The 20,566-nt window shown below is 38.9% G+C and overlaps 1 protein-coding gene across 1 annotated transcript in view; it reads left to right on the forward strand.

Annotated features, from left to right (window-relative positions):
* Nucleotides 1-20,566, forward strand: part of csmd3b (CUB and Sushi multiple domains 3b) — a 417,790-nt gene that overhangs the window by 68,427 nt on the left and 328,797 nt on the right. The window lies entirely within an intron of this gene.

Genomic DNA, 20,566 nt, shown 5'->3' on the forward strand with positions numbered 1-20,566 from the left:
TTTGTGGGCATAGGCTGCAGCTTCTTTGACAACATGATGTCTACACAGAATAGGAGGGAAAGACTTTTTAATTTTTATAAATCAACACCAGCACAATTGGTGTGTATATGTGCCAGCAACAGTTAAATTATCCAGTGCAGTATGTTTGGCTTCTTAAGCTGGTCATGTGAATCCTTAGCTACAGAAAATAATTATAGTGTATTACTGTGTATTTAAATAAGCATAATTTAGGGTGTCTGTGGCTCAGGAAATAGAATCGGTCATCTACCAACCAAAAGGTCAAGATGTGAACTCAAAAACTGGTTATGATGTAACGTGTGCAATATAAAAAATGCTGCAATGATAGAATAAAGGGCAATATGAGCCTGTTACAACTGATTGTTTACAACCGGATCTGCTCAGATGTTTGTTGCGTTCCAAAAACATGTGCTGCTAACAAGGAAATTGCAGAGTGCCCCCTGGGCACCAGCCAAATTGTATGATTTTGGTGGTGTAGGCTAAAGTATAAAATTTGTGTCATCATCCAAAGACTTTTGGACCAAAGTGTTACTCTTAATTCAACTCAATTCAATTTTATTTATCCAGCGCCAAATCACAACAACAGTCTCCTCAAGGCGCTTTATATTGTAAGGGACACCCTACAATAACACATGTAGAGAAAAACCCAACAATCATATGACCCCCTATGAACAAGCACTTTGGCGACAGTGGGAAGGAAAAACTCCCTTTTAACAGGAAGAAACCTCCAGCAGAGCCAGGCTCAGGGAGGGGCGGGGCCATCTGCTGCGACCGGTTGGGGTGAGAGAAGGAAGACAGGTTAAAGGCATGCTGTGGAAGAGAACCACAAACTAACAGAATTAATTGGAATAGAAATTTTACACAGGCCAGTGTGACCTCTGCTAGGTAGTGGTTCTGTCACCAATAACACAGGACTGACTGAATATTTATACTAATCTAATTATTTCTGTAACCTAGTTAAACAAACATTTTCTACAAAATTAGCTTATCTTACCTTTTTTTGTTGTTCTGTTTAATGTTGTACCTGTGCAGTTGATGTAATATGCATGCACTCATCCTTTATAACCAACCCTCCTTGTGTACATTGTTAAGCAGGCACCAAAGTGTTACCATATTTATGGTGGCCTAAGAGCTTATTTCAAAACAGTTGTCTTCATTAACTTTATTCTCTTAAAAATGTTTTGTTCAGCATGTTTAGTGTCAGGAGGTGCAAAAACCAGTGTGGTGTAATTCATTAGTATTAGTTTCACTGTGATGCAGGAATTTGTTATTATGGAATTATATAATTAATATTGGAATTGATTTTAAAAAAAGTGTTTAGCTGTTTTATAAACATGTCTCTAAGTGAAGGCCTTAGTAACAGATATTCTAGCACGAGCGCTATTTGAAAGAATTTCATTAGGATTCCTTTTAATGGGGAGTTTTACTTTGTGTAAATGCTGCATTTAATTGCTTCGACTGTAGTGGCTTCAGAGGGGCATTTAGGCATTAAATGAACAACTGAAAATTACAACCAGTCAACAGCTGCTCATTTGTGGATGTGTGTGTGTGTTTTTAATATTATTTTTTATAATATTAATCCTATTTTGTTTCCTAATTCTAATTTCCTAATGTTGTCTTTCCCATAGCAAACAATTTTGAAATGACTGGGTTGTATGCATTCAGACAGTTTCCATCCACCTGGTATCCTGTTACCTGTTATGATTGACTAATATAATTACCTAAGTACTGAATTTTACTCCACTAAGATATTATATTTAAAATGCTGTTTCAGCAGCTTTTCCTGTACAGGCAGTGTGTCTGGGGCAGGATGCTGGATGTACTCCAGGCAGGTGTTTTCCACACAGGTGTAGTTTGTGACTTAATGAAGTTAATTACATTAATTGGTTAACGAAACAATCAATTATCCCATCATCCCCTCCCACATGCCATTACCTTCATTGCACTTTGCTCGGCCTCTGTCCAAGTCCTCCTTGGTTTCAAATGATTTGAATGAAATTCAAATTCAAATTTATTTGTCACGTACACAGTCATACACAGTACGATATGTAGTGAAATGCTTGGACAACTGCTCGTGACCTAAAGAGAACAAAAAAGGAAAAGGCTATGAATAAGATAGGAAATAAATATGAAAAATTAAAAAGGGTAAATTTAACTAGGAAGGAATAAAATATAAATTAAGGTTAAAAATGAAATAACTGTACAACACAAATTAGAATGAAGGGTAAATTTAACTGGGAAGAATAAGATAAAGATAAATATATAAATTAAAGTTGAAAATAAAATAACTGTACAACAAAATACACAATACACAATATAGAACTATATAAGAATGTATGAAGAAATCTAAATATAAATAAATATATACACAATAACAGCAGCTGTACAAGTATTAACCGGAAATGAAGAATATAGTGACCAGTGTTGTGCAAAACCAAAGTCCAGAAAGTCCAGTGTGTGTGTAAGAACCATATGTGTGGGTCAGTACTGTGTGGTGGTGTGATTGAGAGACCGTATCGCCTGCGGGAAGAAGCTCCTCCTCAGTCTCTCTGTGTTGGTCTTCAGGGAGCGGAATCGCTTTCCTGACCTCAGCAGAGAGAACAGTCTGTTGTTGGGATGGCTGAGGTCCTTCACGATCTTCCTGGCCTTGGTCCAGCACCGCCTGCTGTAGATTGAGTGCAGGTCAGGGAGCTCGGAGCGGATGGTGCGCTCAGCTGACCGCACAACCCTCTGTAGAGCTCGTCTGTCCTGCATGGTGCTGTTCCCGAACCAGGTTAAGATGTTTCCCGCCAGGATGCTCTCTATGGTGCACGAGTAAAAGTTCCTGAGCACCTTGGAGGGCAGTTGGAAGTCTCTCAAGCGTCTGAGGTGGTAGAGACGCTGTCGGGCCTTTTTCACCACGGTGTTGATGTGACAGGACCATGACAGGTCCTGCGTGATGTGAACTCCGAGGTATTTGAAGCTGTCCACTCTCTCCACTGGGCACTCGTTGATGACGGGGGTCTGGTAGTTCCTCTCCTGCTTAGTGCTGAAGTCCACTATCAGCTCCTTTGTCTTACTGACGTTTAGAAGGAGGTTGTTCCTCTGGCACCAGTTCTCCAGATTCCTAATCTCCTTCAGGTAGGCCGTCTCGTTGTTATCAGAGATCAGGCCCACCACGACGGTGTCGTCAGCAAACTTGATGATGGTGGTGGAGCTGGTAGTGGCCACACAGTCATATGTGTACAAAGAGTACAGCAGGGGGCTCAGAACACACCCCTGGGGGGCTCCAGTGCTGAGAGTGGTGGAGGCTGAGACATGTCCGCCCATCCTTACTGCCTGTGGTCTGCCAGTTAGGAAGTTGGAGATCCACTGACACATAGATGAGCTGAGTCCCAGATGCTCCAGCTTGGTGGTGAGTGTGGAGGGAATTATGGTGTTAAATGCAGAGCTGTAGTCTATGAAGAGCATTTTAACATAATTCCCCCTTCTAGTGTCCAAGTGAGTGAGTGATGTGTGGAGGAGATGAGAGATGGCATCGTCTGTGGAACGATTTGGACGGTAAGCGAACTGTAGTGGGTCCAGTGTGTCTGGTAGTGAAGAAATGATGAAGTCTCTGACCAGGCGTTCAAAGCACTTCATCACTACTGAGGTGAGGGCTACAGGGCGATAGTCATTGAGAGAAGCAGGGTGGGGTTTCTTCGGGACAGGAACAATGATGGACTCTTTGAAGCATGTGGTGATCACCGACTGAGATAAAGAGATGTTGAATATCTCAGTGAACACAGGAGCTAGCTGGTATGCGCAGTCTCTTAGGATACGACCTGGGATGCCGTCTGGTCCTGCTGCTTTCCTGGTGTTCACTCTCTTGAAGGCTCTCCTTACTTCATGCTCGGAGATGACGAGCACGTTTCCGGTGCTGGCAGTATCTTCCTGTCTGCAGCCGTTAGCGCCGCTAACACTAGCATTGTTGGAGACCTTAGCTGCAGCCTCGAAGCGAGCATAGAAAGTGTTCAGCATCTGTCTCCTGGATGCATGAATGGATGGATCAATTATTAAATAAAATGAAGGGTAGAATGATGGATGCGTGTAGAGACTGCAATGTTAAACTCTTGAATGGAGAGATGAAAGAATGAAGAGATGAATAAAACAGAGGGAGGAGTTAACTTTTCATGAAAGCCAGAAATCCTGGGCCTGTTCATTGAAATATTCCATGTGCACATCAGCAGGCAGATTTCCTAACCTTTACTCTCTTTTGATGTCACATCTCCCATTCTCTGCCATTTTTAGGTTAATTAAAATGCCCCTGGCTTTGTGAACATCAACTGTAGTGACTCTGAAAATTATCCAACCCTCCACTTCTCAAGATGACTAAAAATGGTTCAAATAGCAGTTTTCTGTCCAAGCTTTTATAGTCAAGCCAACAGAGACATAAAAAACAGAACACAGCAAGTGTCAAAAAAGCCTGTTTGACCCATAGACCATTAGCCATCCAGTACAGTCACAAGCAGTGTTTTTAATGCTTCAGCCCGGCTTGTATGACGTACACACACACACACATTCATCCATCCTTCTCTGAGTCATATAAACAGCTAATGTCAAACCAAAAATCACACACTCACTTTTTATCCTCTTCCTCTCTCTTTTTCTCGACTTTATAGATGCCATACCATCCACAAACACATGGATCCTCAGGTACACACAGGGGTTGTAATGTCAGGCACTTTGGTTTATCAGTCACATCAACTACAAGCTTTACAATATGGTAATTACCTATAAGCTTTTTGTATTGCACATCAGTGCTCAGAAAAAAGCGCACACTCTCACTGAGGGTCAAAGAGGAAATTAATCCCTGCATACATATTGCTCAGATGTTGCCCCTTTAAGAAAAAAACCTTCTTTCTTTATGCTTCTGTCAACAAAGTGTCTATACTTTTTTATCCACTATATCTCTCTCTCTCACACACACATGCATATGCGCTGTCTTACACACTGTTTTCTTGCTCTCACTTTCTCTCTTTCTCTAATACCATTATTTGAACCATCAGCCAGAGTGGTGGCATTTACTGGCCCCGATGCTTCCAGACACAGACACACACAAACACGCAAGTGCACACGCGTACACACACATACACACACACACAGTGTCTATCCGGGCAGGCTGCCCACTGCATGCTAAGCTAATGAGATTGGCAAAGTGCCACGTTACCAATATCAGCGGCAACCTTCTTTTACTGAACTCACACACATAAAGGGGGATAGACACACACACGCACGCACACACAGAAGACTCACAATCTGAATCAAACATATGCAAAGGCACCGACAGACATAGATGATGATCACAAAAGAAAAGAAACTCAACCAAGTGCGCAAAAGTTATGCCCAGAAAAAGATTTCTGCAGTTAAATATGGAACTGATGGAGATTAAGATGTGAGGGACGCAATTAGCTAGCAGACTTTTAGTTTGGAGGGATGACAAAAATCAGGATTGCATATATTTTGGTTTTTTCTTTGTTTATGAAATATTATCAAAGAAATTATGCCCCTTCCTCCTCAAACACGCACAATTCCCTGGTTTTTATGCCTCGCACTTCTGATAGCTTAAAAAGTTCTAATCTTACCATGAGTTGTAGACTTAGGGTAATCATTTTTCAAATAAATGTCTTCAACTTGCACTGTGAAAAATACCAATGGTTCTTGAAATGTCCTATTCTCCATCCATCCATTTCCTTCCAGCTCAGCTTGTCCAAGCTCTCACAGGGAAAGAAACAGGGTGCACTCTGTACAGGTCGGCAGTCTATTGCAGGCCTAACATAAACCGACAACCATTCATCATCACATTCACACCTACAGCCAATTTAGAGTCACTGGTTAACCTAATAAGCCCGTATTTTGGACTGTAGCAGGCACAGGAAGAACATGCACACAGACGACACAAAAAAGGGCCCCAGCTGGTGGATGTCATATTCTTTGCCCTGCAATTATTACTTAAAAGTGGATCCCTGCAATGTGGAAGCCATTAAATCATTTATGTTACTTACTACTTCTCATTTTTCTAGTTTTTGCATGCTTCTACCTTCAAAATAGTGGTTAGAAATGTCAGAAAGAATCTGACTGAACTTGGAATATGGTGCTATTGTTGGAACCTCCCGTCCACAAACAACACCAAGAGCAGATAGAAATCACTTTGCATTTGCTTCATTGTGCATGAAAGCACTGCCATGAAATTTTCATGATGTGGTGTCCCAAAAACTATAAAAGTTTAATTCTAAATGATACACTTGTTATGGATACAAAGTGCATTCAAGCTGAGAACAAGAAAACCAATGAGAGAAAACACTGGAAACGTTTTGCCTGTTCATTTGTTGTCTGTATCTTCTTAGGACCCATGTGAAGTGAGTACAGAAGAGGAAAGACTGCATGGTGGAGAAATGTTTAACTTGGACTCCTGGCAAACAGAGCCACGTCGGTATTATAGCTTAATAAGAGCAAAAATAATTATTGCTTCAGTTTATAGAACGCTGTCCTCCCCAATGTCTTTGAAAAAGCTACCGGGTACGGTGTTAAATATTTAGAGCTTCTTTCTGCCAGGATTTTGTCAGTTTTTGTCTTAAATGGAAACATTGTAATTTTGGAAATTGAATTGAAAATCCAATGTTAAATAAGTTTGGACCAAAATGTGTATTAATATAACAAACAGGATTTAAAAGTCAAATTTACAAGGAATCCCGTACTTGTAAAATTGCGTTACTGGCGGAACCAAATTATAAATCGTGTGTGTGTGTGTGTGTGTGAGAGAGAGAGAGAGTGTGAGTGAGAGAGAAGGCTTCAACAGTTTTACAAAGGCTTTTTGCCAGTGTCTGTGATGTCTGTCACTCTTTGGCCAGACTAACAATGCTTTCAGTCAGGCTATTTCTTCAAGTCATTCATCATTTACAGAATAAAATAAATGTTTTACTGGGGTCCTGAATAAAAAGAAACAGTGGAATATTGTTTCATTTGGGCCAAGAGCTGAGTGAAAGTGTACCTGCACTGGAAAATTTGCATAACTTGATTAGAGATACACAAGCACTTCAAGGAAATGTTCAATAGCTTAAGCACACTTTTTATTTAAATATAGCCTGGATTAAAGTAAACACGTCACATATTAATTACAAATGAGGTGAAATTACCATTGGAAAGTAAAACTAATTAAAAAAGACAAGAAAACAAACAAAAAAATATTAAAGATCCTCAACAGGACATGAACCTCCTGCCTTCTTCTTTGGCCTCTGTAGCTCTTCCAGAGCCCTCAGGTCATCTGGATCCCTTTTTTTATCAGTTCCCAGAGTCAGAACCAGACACGGAGAAGGTGCATTCAGCTTTTATGCTCCATATATCCTTTTTATTTGTTTTTGTTTTTTAATGTCTCTGTAAAGCTCTTTGAATCACCTTGTTGTTGAATTGTGCTATATAAATAAACTTGCCTTTCAAACAAGGCTGTGTTTTCTTAATCGTTTCTGACAAAATGGCAGCATTTGATGCATTTGGATGAGAACCTATTGGACCAATCAGCAGGAGTTCGGTGCAGTCTGTGTTAAATGTCAACAGGTATAAGATGTTGTGTGACCCTTGCACACTTGACTATTGACCTACGGTCTTTCTCAAACCTTACTCTGATACTCCTGCATGATGTCTTTTATAGTTTCATGTTTCATGTTGACTGTTTATTTACCCCCCCCAAGTGTTTCCCAAGTGTTTGCATCGCTTAGCTTTCTTTGCACTCCTATTGGCAGCCCACCTCTCTGCCAGTTGCTAAGGTTACCAGACAGTAAGGAGGGAGGTAAAGTATGCAAGGAAACTTGGAAGAAGAGAGAGTGATGAGAGACACTATATGTGTGTGTGTGTGTGTGTGTGTGTGTGTGTGTGTGTGTGTGTGTGTGTGTGTGTGTGTGTGTGTGTGTGTGTGTGTGTGTGTGTGTGTGTGTGTGTGTGTGTCACAGCGTGGGCTCATTCTTTCTATTTAGATTAAACAATCATGACAGTTAAAGTAACAAACGCTCAAACTTAACTGTTTTAGAAAAGACACTGAGCCAGTGTTTAAAAGAATAGAGAGAGCTCACTGTGCCCTGAATAAACTTTAATGCGTTCATTTGCTTAGCTTTTTTAGATTCCTGTCTTTGTGGTTTTTCCTTTCTTGAGCAAACGGTAAAACCGCATCATTAAATGCAAGTCCAGTTGAGTTGTTTTCTTTTTGTATGTTGCTGAAAAGTTGCCAAAACAGCATTAGTGGATTTTTTGTAGTGGGCAGTAAAAGAAGTAATACTGCAAACTAGGGGATGGTTGCTGTCCAAGGTCCTGAATTTGTTCTTCACAATCGCTTGATTTGTTCAATTAATTGAGTGTCAAGCAGGATCCCTTTTTTTGTTATCACTTTTTAGCTTTGGAATTAGAGGAGATAAAACACACAAATACCTGGCATCTTTGCTCTAAAAGACCTGAGTTTATTAGACCACCACCCAATACAGGTTTAAAGCTGTCCTAAATTAGCAATTACCAGAGTAATTTTTTATGTTTCTGTTATGGTTAATCCACTAGCATGCCCAAGCTTGTTAACCGGAATTATAGTTTTTAATGCTGCAATATCATTATTGTTGAAATCCATGAACTTTTAAATTTTGTTTTGCAAAAAAGCAGACAAGAATTGCGAAGCACATGATTTTTTTTTTCATTAAGAAGCCAGTTATTGTTACAGTTGTTTACTTGCCTTTCTCAACAGAACAATTAGTTTCAGTGGTTGAATGCTCTGGTTGATTAATTACTGATTTCTCACAGAAATCCAGTGTGTTGGCTCAAATTTGGGTATAAAGATATGAAGCTTAATTTATTATCTGCCTAATATTTAGCAATATCATTTTTAGTTACAAACAAGGTTTTGACGTGACCGTGGCTCAGGGGGTTGGGAATCGCATCTGTAACCGGAAGGTCGCCGGTTCGATCCCTGGGCTCTCTGTCCTGGTCATTGTGTCCTTGGGCAAGACACTTTACCCTACTTGCCTACTGGTGTTGGCCAGAGGGGCCGATGGCGCGATATGGCAGCCTCGCTTCTGTCAGTCTGCCCCAGGGCAGCTGTGGCTACAACCGTAGCTTGCCTCCACCAGTGTGTGAATGCGAGAGTGAATGAATAGTGGTATTGTAAAGCGCTTTGGGTGCCTTGAAAAGCGCTATATAAAATCCAATCCATTATTATTATTATTGACAGATTTCTAAACTATTTGTGTTTTCTTGTTTTTAATACATTGATGCATTTGTTAAATTTGTTAAGCACTGTAAATGGTGTATTCATTTTCTCTTAGCCAAGTATCACCTAATTGTTTTAGCTCTTTCCATGTTTCCATGTACACTATATACAGGTTTGGCATTTGTGTTTCATTTTTATTTGTATGCAGACAATTCTGTGTTATATAAGCAATGTTTGGTTTGACTCAGGCTCAGCAGAGGAATAGACTTTAATATACTTCAACCTCAAAACTATCAGTTCAGTGACAGTTAGAGAAAAGTCTATCCACAAAGTAGAGAACTCCTTTACTTAAAAGCACCTGTTCAATCATTTTAAACATGATGCTCCCCTTACGAGTGAGCCAGTTAAAAATGTCTAAAACAATGGTTTTTTTTAAATTATTGATTATTGAATTAAATTGATAGGGGCTATTTCACACTGAAATCAGTGACTACAAATAGTAATATAAAGCCTGTGTTTGCAGGGCAGAATAGGTTTAATAAAAGACCGTAATAGGTATGTGAAATCTAGGATCATTTTTAAACCTCCCATTCTTAAAAATGAAGGTATCCTTCCCCCTGATACTACAGTGTGAATCAATCTTAATTGAAGTGCACTGACAAATCCTTGGATTAGCACTTTAAAGCGAGCATGCAACGTCGAAACTTTCCACAGTCCTCAGGTGTTTGGGGCAGCACTGATGTGAATCTTGAGTTCAAAATAACTGAACTGGTTAGCATTGCTCCCTGAATGCATCTATTTTTCCACACCGGAGGGTTTGAAGTAAATACATAATTTCCCAACAGAGATCAATATTGTCGAATACTTCTCTGAGTTCGTAATGAGCTTCCCAAAGCAGAGGTTCCTGAGGTAACTAAATTTGATCCACACCGCTGAATTGTTCATTTTGTGTCACTGCACTCTACTCATTAACCATATCACTGTGACAGCACAGCCCCAGCTGTTGATGGGGTTCAGTCCTGTGAATTAATCATTGCCTGAAACAATCAATTTTAAGTCTCGACTGGTTTTGATCAATCAGTGACTTGGTTTACCCATGTACAGTATGTGACTGGTTCCGATGCAGTCTTAACAGATGGCCCCCTCTAATTAAAAGTACTGTTGCTGACTGGAACCAGAGCTCAGTTCTCATCTTGTTAGCCCAAAGAAGTGATTTATAGAAATGTAGGCTTCAAGTATAAGGTCAGTATGTCAGCTGTTAGAGTACAGTAGGGATGTACTTAAAAAAGATTGGCAGGACTGAATTTGTGCCTCAGAGATCACAGTGAAGATTTCTATGTTAAACCCATAATGGACAAGAACTGATGTGTTTTTATGTTTATTACTGAATATTTTTATAGCCTACCTGCTTTATTAGTTTAGATAAAATAATCAGGCAGAAAAAAGAGAGAGAAAATGATAAAATTGGGTTAAATTTGTGCTCAGAGAGCTATTATGACATTCAAACTGAAAGCCGCTTTTTTATTTTTTTTCAAGTCTTCAAAATGTCATAATTGTGCTTCTTTCCAACATGGCAATCCTGCTGGAAATACTTTCACAAATTTGGAAACCTCAGGCATTCTTTTTAGGGCTTTCAGATCGTTGCCAGGTTTGAGCATGAACACCAAATATAAACCCCGAGGGCGGGGGGGAAAAAAAGAAATAGATTACGGAAAGCAGTAATGTGGCCTAATTACACTTTTAAATTGCCAAGAAAGATTACTCAGAAATAGACCCAAATATTAGAAGATAATGGAAATGTCTGTCTCAAAAAGCAACTGCTGGAAAGAGGTTGAGGATTACAAAAAAATATTTTCCTCCATATTCCTGGAATCGAGGCAGATTTTAGGTATGGTAGGGATTTATATCTCAGTTAGAGCATCCATGGACCCTGCTGAAGCTCCCTGTAGAGCAACACTGACTCCTTATTCCTGACTGCTTAGTTTCACTTCAATGCCAGCTTCATATAACACACTGTGGCCGTAGATGTGTATGCCTTTTCGCCTCCCAAAAGACAATCTAAGAGGTAATTGGACAATAGTTACATTACAGAGGATCATGTCTGTCAGAAACACTCTTGTATCATTTGCTGCAGTGTTTTTTAATGGCAGCAGATGTTCACTGTTGTTAGTTTGGCATCAAATGTCTTTGTCTTTGTTAAGTACAAAGTGAAGAGTTTCCTAACCTCAGTCTTCTACCAGCGTTCTGTATGCAAAGATATGTTACTGTCCTTGATTATTGATGACGTTTGTTGATTTTTTTTTTATTTTTAGCATTTTTGCACCTCAATCACGTCCATATTCTCCCGTTGTTATGTTAACGAGGGCTTTTTAATTTAAATAGATAAAAGCAACTTACATTAGTAGAAGGCGCACATTAGTTGTGTTGAATCTTCTGTCATTGTTTATTAATTTGCAGTATTTTATTTTATTCAGATGCAACACGTTGGTTAAAGTGTCAGTTAGATGTCTTATTTCTGTAGTATTTCACAGCATAATTGAATTTGTGAGTTTCTTCTTAAGCTGAACAGTGGGTTCAGGATGTGGAGATGATGCCGACCACAGATAAATGGTTAAAGAAATTCGTCCGCGGAGAGTAGATAATGATATGTCCCAAGACACTGTCACGGCACTAGTCGTAATTTTGTCACACTTATTAGAAGACGTCTAAGCTGTAAGCCCTACAGATGAACTTATTTGGCTGTGATCTCTCGAGTTATAAAATATAAATATTGTGAGCCCACAAAGACAAAACATTGGACCAACAATTCAGATACAGTACCTGACAGTAATGTAATGTTCCACTGCAAAACTTTATTATAACTTTAAGGAAAAAATTCTGTTTCTTCATTATTTTTCTTTCTTTTCACTCCGCACTGTGTGTACATAATTTCGTTCCACCTCATGTTAACATGTGATGCAAATGACAAATAAAGCTCCTTGAATCCTTCTGTCTGTCTTCAAAAGAACTTGGAACAGTAAAAATAGCATTTTCTTAAATAAAAAAACAAACATGTTCATCTGAAGTTTTGCTTCAAATGAACGTTATGGAATAATGACATCATTTAGACTGGTTTGTTATAGGCATTGCCTTCACTTTGCAATTCTGTCAGCCAACGGGTACAAAATTGCCTGAGGATGGGGGGGGAAAGACGCTTGCTATGGGACATTTTTTCTGTCAGTGGCACCAGAGAGGGTGATGACATAGACTCTTCATTAGTTACACCATGCTGGTACAGGGTGTAACTAATGAAGTGGCCAGTGAGCACCTCTTTTGTCTACAGAACTGCCTTAATTATTCATGGCACAGATTCAACAAGGTGCTGGAAACATTCCTCAGAGACTTTGTCAATATTGACATGATAGCATCACACAGTTGCTACAGATTTGTCAGCTGCACATCCATATTGACAACCTACAATTCTACTGGATTGAAATCTGCTAACTATGGCTGCAGTCAACTCACTTGCTTGTTCAAGAAACCAGTTGGAGATGACTTGAATTGTATGATATGGTGCGTTATCCTACTGAAAGCAGCAGCCATCAGAAGATGTGTACACTGTTCTCAAAAAATAGGTTGGACATTGTCAGCAACCGTACGCAGGTAGCTTGTGGTGTTTAAATGATGCTTTGGGCACTTAAGGGGTCAAAGTGTGTCAAAATATCTTATAGACTACCACTAAACCACCACCAGCAGCCTGAAGTCTGGATAAAAGGTGAGACTCGTGATTTCATGTTATTTAGACTAAACTCTGATGCAACAGCACTTGAGACTCATCAGACTATGGATATTTTGTCATTTTTGGACCACTCTGAAATGACTATGCGGGAAAATTCCTGTAGATCAGCAGTTTCTGAAATATTCAGACCAGCCCATCTGTCACCAACACCCATGCCATGTTAAAGGTCACCTTTCTTCAACCTTCTGATGCTTAGTTGACTTTCAGCAATTTCTCTCGACCATGTCTACATGCCTAAATGCATTAAACTGCTGTCATGGAATGATGGTAAGGGTTTTTGTCTGTCCATTCATATTTAAAAGAACAATTATCTACATACTTGAATCCTTGTAGTTACTTGCCTAACATCCAAGCCATATTGTTACACCATACTGTATGCAACTCTTAATTGAGCATACCTTTAATTTTTCCAAAGTAGTGTTCATTGTTTCAAGCACAGGATTATTGGTAGTTGCTAGTCTAACTAGCATCTGAACAGTTATTATCTAGAATGGTATTAACTGAGAAGTTAAATTGGATACGGTAAAAAATGAACATATTCTCCAGCCTCCCTGAGAACATATTTTGCTGACTGCAATCAGCGTGTTTGCAGATAAGACTACACTCACTAATGACACAGCTAGTTATAAGTCTCCTGACAGGTGAGATTGGGAGGTGTCCTGTGAATCTTATGGACACTGCCTGGAAGAAGTAAAGTGTGCCCCTCAAATGCCAGGCGACATGCTTTAGCACTTCCAAGTATGCATTAAACATTATGTTGAGCCACTATTCCCTGTCTCCCAATTTTATTAAAATGGCACAATGCACAGGATTTATATTAACTCTAGATTCTACACTACTTTTGCCTCACTTTAATGCATGACAGTTGAATAATACATTTAGCATCTCTGCAGAATTAAAAGGGAGCTACTCTTTCCTTCCCTCATCTTTTCAACGTATGACTTAAAAGTTTTAGTGGTTGAACGAGATTCCACGTCTCGCCATGGCCGTATTAGACTTTAATATTTTACTAAAGAAATCTGAGGTAGCACTTATTGGCAATGGGAACACGGATGCTTTTACTTCAAAGAATGTATTAATGTCTAGACAAAGCTATCCTGTGATCATAGCCTAATCTTGTCTATATAAAGGAATTTTTTTGTTTTGAGTTTTCTGAAATAAATATTATAGCCTGAAAGATGTCAAATATTACATATTTTGATTAAGTTATGTCTATTGCATGTGAATAAGCATTTCTGCTTGTGTGAGTTGAGTTAGCCCACTTGGGTTTTGAAAAACTCTTATAACTGCAATTTGTGTCAATCATTTAAACATCTGAAGACTGTAAAAATATATCTAATAAAAGGTCACAGTAAACAGTTTATTATATAACTCTTGTGTTGAGATCAAAAGAGATGACACGATTCAATAACCTGATAATATGAAAAAAATAGCACGAGGGCATATAATAAGGCACTGTACACTTAGGCACATAAAATACAAGATTGACTTTATGGCTGTTTTACATTTTTGAAAACTTATTTTAGGGTTTCCAGTGCTGGTATTGAACTCTTTTATTGATTGATCCTAAAAAAGAGAGAAACTGGGTTGTTACTAATCAATCAGCAAAGTCTTGGGGTTGTAAATTTATGTTATCAGAACACCAAAAAATAAAATATATGCCTCCTTAACAATGTCAATAACTCAACAAGCGCTGAAACAGCAGATAGAACAGGTATAAAGAGGCAGAAATGTTCTTATTGGCCTCAATCCACAACATGTCCCATGATGCTGGCATCATTAAAAATCAGGAATCATGAAGTTGGTATACTATGTGCTTGCCCCAGGATGGACTATAAAAGATTTTAACTACTACACAAAAAAAACAAAAACACACACAAAACCAGGAACAGATGAGTAAAGGCACATGTGTAGCACTTGTGCCCTGTCACTCTGTACTCTGTTGTTGAATGTGATCATTTGTTTACCCATTTACTTTTATTTTAATCCTCAGAATCAGAATACTTTATTCATCCCTAGGGGGATGAGACCTAACTAATAATGAGACCTAACTTATTGAATCCTCAGATAGTTGTCAGCAGCCCCCCCACCACCACACACACTTTTACAAAAAAAAAAAGTCACAAGCCCTCATTTTGATAAGAGGTGTTTGCTGAACAGTCATGTGAATAAGTCCTTGCTGTGATTTGCGATGCACTTTTGCTGTTGAGAGTTGACTGGGTGATACTGCTTGTAGTAGCAGTCTCATATAAGTCAAGTTTTAGCCTTATGAATCAGTGACTGTACAGCACTCCAGCCTTTTAAATGACCTTTCTAACTCATTGTATGTACCTTAAGTTCGTTACATTTACTACTACATTCACACATCAGTCCTGTGTTAAATGCATGCCTGAACGTCCTCGCTTATATAACTGATGATTACTCAACTACAAATTGAGCCTCTTTTCACTTAGCAATGCTTTGTTTCACAACAGCATAGTGAGAACGATAAGTGTGCGTGTGAATGAGAGTGTGAGGAAAACAGTGTGAATTTAACCCCAGGTTGCCAGTCTCAACAGCTCCAGCCTTCATGTGAACAGAACTGTGTCAACCCTCTCATTGTCTCGGAGGGAACCCCATCCTACTCTGGAGGGTAACTGCAGACATGGGAGGGTCTTCAGAAGCTGGCCCATGTGTTAACTTCATCGTTGTCTTCTATAAGCCTAGCATAAATCTTAGAATATACACCGTTACATTTGTGATACAGGTGACATTCACCGTCTACATTATTGTTTTTGATTTTTTTCACTTTACCACACTGCACTCAACATATACAACCTCAGGTCCAAAGAAGTTAGGGCACTGTGTAAAATGTTGATAAACACAGAATGCAAGCATTTGCAAATCTCATAAATCCATTATTAGTTTACAATAGAAAACATATCAAATGTTTAAACAGAAACATTTCAGTATTTGATGAAAAAAAATATTGTCTCCTTTTTAATTTTATGGTGGTAAGTTGTTTACCACCCCATTGTCCCACTCAAGTCTGATATATGATTCTTGCTGCCCCACAGTCCTGGCTCTCTTGGGTCCTGTTGAATTTTTCGTTTCATTTCATGTTTTCCCCTTGGTGAAAGATGTGGACTGCAGGCAAGCCAGTACAGCACCCATATTTTTAGTTTTGTCACTTACGCACAGAGATTTCTCCACATTCTATGAATCTTTTGATATGTTTGCACTATAGATGATGATACATTCCACAAGAAGTCCTACCATGTCTCAAATTTCCACTATAATTTAGAGTCCAATTACCTCTTGAAGTGTCATGAACTGTGTGGCAGGCAAGAATGGAAGACCCAATATGCAGACTCCAGGAGCCAAAGATAAACTCAAAAACTCGAAGCTTTATCGCTGGCAGCGAGGAAATACAAAAATTAACTGGAAATATACATTAACCTAAACAGGTAGCTAAACAGACAGCACACACAGCTAGATGTGAGGGAGCTCACAACACAGACAAAGGAAAACACAGGGCTTAAATACTCAGAGGGATAACGAGAAGATGGGGAACAGGTGGTAACACAGCCTGGACAAATCAGAGCTAACGAGACACAGGAAGCAAAGCAGACCATGCTGACAAAGGACAAGGACTATCAAAATAAAACAAGAAACACACAAACTGAACTCAAAACACGTGCGCTTAACACTACGGATGGAGAAATGAAAACAGAGACAAGATTCACAAAATGCAAGGCATTGCTAGACACAGAGGGAGGTAAAACATAATCACTAACAGCAAGGAATAAACAACCTAACATAAACCACTCAGAGAACCTAAACTGAGAATATTCCTTTAACCCACTAGACAAAGAAAACTAGAACATAATGAAATAAACAAAATCAAAGAGCCAAAAACACAAAACACTGGGTTGATGGCCCAGGCACCCTAACATGAAGTATCGGCTTTCATACATTCATAGTAAAATTAAAATATTAAAAGCTAGAGTTAGCTAACCCTAACCCTCTGTGTTAGTTGAATTGCATAGAAGAAAATCAGGCTAATGTTTACCTGATAAGGAAGTCATATGCACAGAAACAAAGATGAGAGTAATCATTTTTAATGACTATTTTCCTCAGGACCACATGTTTATGTTTGTAACAAATCCCACAAAGAGGGAGGCTGATAGCTGTGTTTCTGACTCAGTTGTGCATTGAAACTGTTTTTGCTATTTGAAGCAAAGTTTGTCAGCAGCTATTCTACTTTTTTTTTTCCTTTTTACAAATATATACTTTTAGTTATATGCAGTAGAAAATGCTAAGGTATAATATAGGAGGAGTGTGGTTTTGCTATAAGGAGTAAACTTATAACAATTTTCTTTTCTTTTTTTTGTTCGTTTTATATCAAATGTCAAATAAATAAGAATTATATGAGGAAAATAAATAGAATAGTAGGAAATGTTTGACCTGCTGCCATGTTTGCCCATTCTGCTTCACCTCTCTGTATACTCAAAATTTATTGACAGCTGAAAATGAAATTATAATCCTGGGAGTGAATCCCCTAAGTGGCCCCTAAGCCCCTTTCAGACATGCACTCCTTTCCATTATTGTGATGGCATCTGAATGTGCCATCTTCATGTCTGAAAAAACAAGCTGTTCACACTACACTTTAGTTGATGCTGAAAATGTTGGTTGCTACCAGTGCTACTAGTTTTTTCAGCATATGGGCTGTGAAAATATTTGAAAAAGGATTTGCAAAAAGTTGTTATGAAAGTATGAATATCATCCCTAAAGCCATCAGTGTTATGTATTGTATGTCTGAAAATGGCTGTTGTGACTCCAGCAGTAGCTTCATGTTAATTTTCCAGCTGTTGGTGTATGGAAGATGATGGATAGGAAAAGGGAGGGAAAAAATTCTGTTGATTTGTTTTTGAAATGTTTTCAGGAACTTCAGCAACGTTGTATTAAGAAGGAAGTGTGGGAGAGAAGACTGTACTCTCAGTGTGGGTTTGCATGGGCGACCTCATTAGTCACATTGGAGGTGATGACACTTAGCAGACACAAATCAATAGTAAACCCCTAAGACAGCCTTTCATCCCCATTTCTTTCTGTCTCATTAACTCTTTATGCTTTTATCTACCTACCTTTCAGTAAAGGTTTTATGAAACCCCATAATATGATGTCTGTATGTTTGCATTTCTCTACATGCATGCAGTAGGGTCAATAGAACAACTGACTGCTGTAATCAGCAGTCAGTAATTTAGATTTTCCAGTAGTACTACCATTTTTCTCCTTTTCAGATTTTTAAAACACAGGGACTAACTCAATAAGTACAGTATTAATCTTTACAGGGGCAAAGCCAAGTAGTCATTCAGTGTCTTGCTGCTTTACTCCCTCCCTGCCTCACTGCTCAGAAGCACACACTCAAGGTTGTATTTACCAAAAACTCTTCTTTGCTTAAAATTCTTTCCCTGCTCTCTTTGACCCACTTTCTTAGAAAGAGGGTTTTTTTTAATTTATCAGGGAATGTGAGTGTTTGCGTATTCCCACCACCTCCTGTCCTCACTGCTTACTGTGCCTTTCCCCTTCCCTTACCCCAGAGTGCCAGAGTATCTCTAAGCTGCTATTTCGCCAGCCGCCATAAAAGTCAGCATGCTGCAGTCAGAAACATACCTTTCAAATATCATGGCTTATCACTGTGCTTTTGCATAATACTAATGTTCATTTCCAGTGCACGGCTGTAATTTCTTTTCATAGAATAGAGTAGAATAGAATAAAACAGAATTGATATTCCTATTCATAGTTGTTACAATTTTTACTTGATTTTACTTTTACTTAGATTCTGATGTTACCAAAAAGAGAGATGACAGTCAAGGAATCATAAATTGAAATAGGTGAATTTGCAAAATAATGGTAGTAGTATAACTTCCAGGCTGAGAAAGAAGCTTTTTAAAAGCTTGTTGTGAAAAACGTTTTAAGCTGGTTGTGTGTGTGTGTGTGTGTGTGTGTGTGTGGGGGGGGGGGGGGGGGGGGGGGGGTATTGGTCATTCTAAACCATAGATAATATAAAAGATGGCTGTAGCTATCATTACATGACCAATTTGGTCTTTGGGTTCCTGTTTTGAAGCATCACAATGGGTGTTTTTCCCATCGCTATCTTGGTGTTTTGAACCCATATGTGATTTGCAAGCGTTGGATTTGACTGTAAAACCGATTATCCTGCGTAACTCTCCTGCCTGACACATAAATTGCCAAATGGAGTTAATGTTTTATTTGGTACACTGGTAACAGAGACCATAAACTGATTGGGTCCTTACAGAGTTCTAGTGGCGTTTTTCATATAGACTTCTGTAGGAAAAGAACCCACAAGTATTTCCCCCTGATGGCCATTAAAAAGAATGCAGCTTTTGAAGTACTTAAATGGAAGGTTGAAATGGTTTGGGCATGTGCAGAGGAGGTATAGTGCATATATCGCATAAAGGATGCTGAATATGGTGCTGCCAGGCAGGAGGAAAATCACAGAGAAGAGTCATGGATGAGTGAGAGAGTTCATGCAGAGGAGGTCAGGGATAGGATGAAATGGAGGCAGAATATCCACTGTAGCGACCCCTAAAAGCACCAGCTGAAAAAAGAAGAGGGTCAGATTTGCTTCTAGAAGGACTTTGACTATATCCAGCATCACATTTTAAGAAAACACCACTGAACGTTTGTACATTTCCGCTTTCGAAAAAAGTCTGTTGTACAGTCTGTGAGGTAGCATAACATAAGCAGCATGGAAAGTGATAGAGAGACAGCATCTGCAGACTGTTCAAGTTTCTTTTAAGTGTTCTTTATTTTCTGGCGTTGCCTTTCAACAGTTATTCCACGAAACAGAAGAACCTGGCAGTCAAAATCTCACCTGCTTTATACAGAATTCCATTCACATCTCAACCTCATTAACCTCTACCATTGAGAAAACAGGGTAGACTAAATAACACAGTCTAGACAAAGAAAAAGGAATATAATCATTCTTCCACTTAACAAACTCATTCTCTGACTCATGAGGTTATTTTAAAGGAAATAAACAATTTTACACAAAAGAAACACCCCTTCATTTGGTTACACCCAATTGACATGAGCAATGACATCATGTCCTATAAAAACAGGAAGTACTGGGGCGGCCCTTCCTGTTCATATAGGACCTGCACAAAGGAACACACAATGGTAAGTATAAACAAACGAAAGATTCAAATCAACTACTGATGAAGTGACATTTAGCTTTAAGAACATTTGCACAGATGTAATGAATGGAACCAATGCTACCACAAACAGACCCGGGATAGTATGCAGAGGCAAAGTTACATGTGCTGTGTTTACATTAAAGCATTATGATTGACTATAAGATAACAGAACACAAAATAACAATATATGCAAGTGACAAATGGTAAACGAATTCAGTCCTAGCCACTTTGTCACACAGTTGTTGCTGGTTATTGGAGCAATTTGAAACAAATGCAACAGATGAATCGGCTCCAGTAGAAGATGTGCAACAAAACCTGCATGATATTTTCATGTCAGGAGACCTGACACTGATCTATAATTTAAAATTC

This window comes from Rhamphochromis longiceps, linkage group LG22, assembly GCF_057381845.1.
Source record: "Rhamphochromis longiceps isolate RC_006_pf linkage group LG22, R_longiceps_female_GT1.1, whole genome shotgun sequence".
In the NCBI taxonomy this organism is placed as follows: Eukaryota; Metazoa; Chordata; class Actinopteri; order Cichliformes; family Cichlidae; genus Rhamphochromis; species Rhamphochromis longiceps.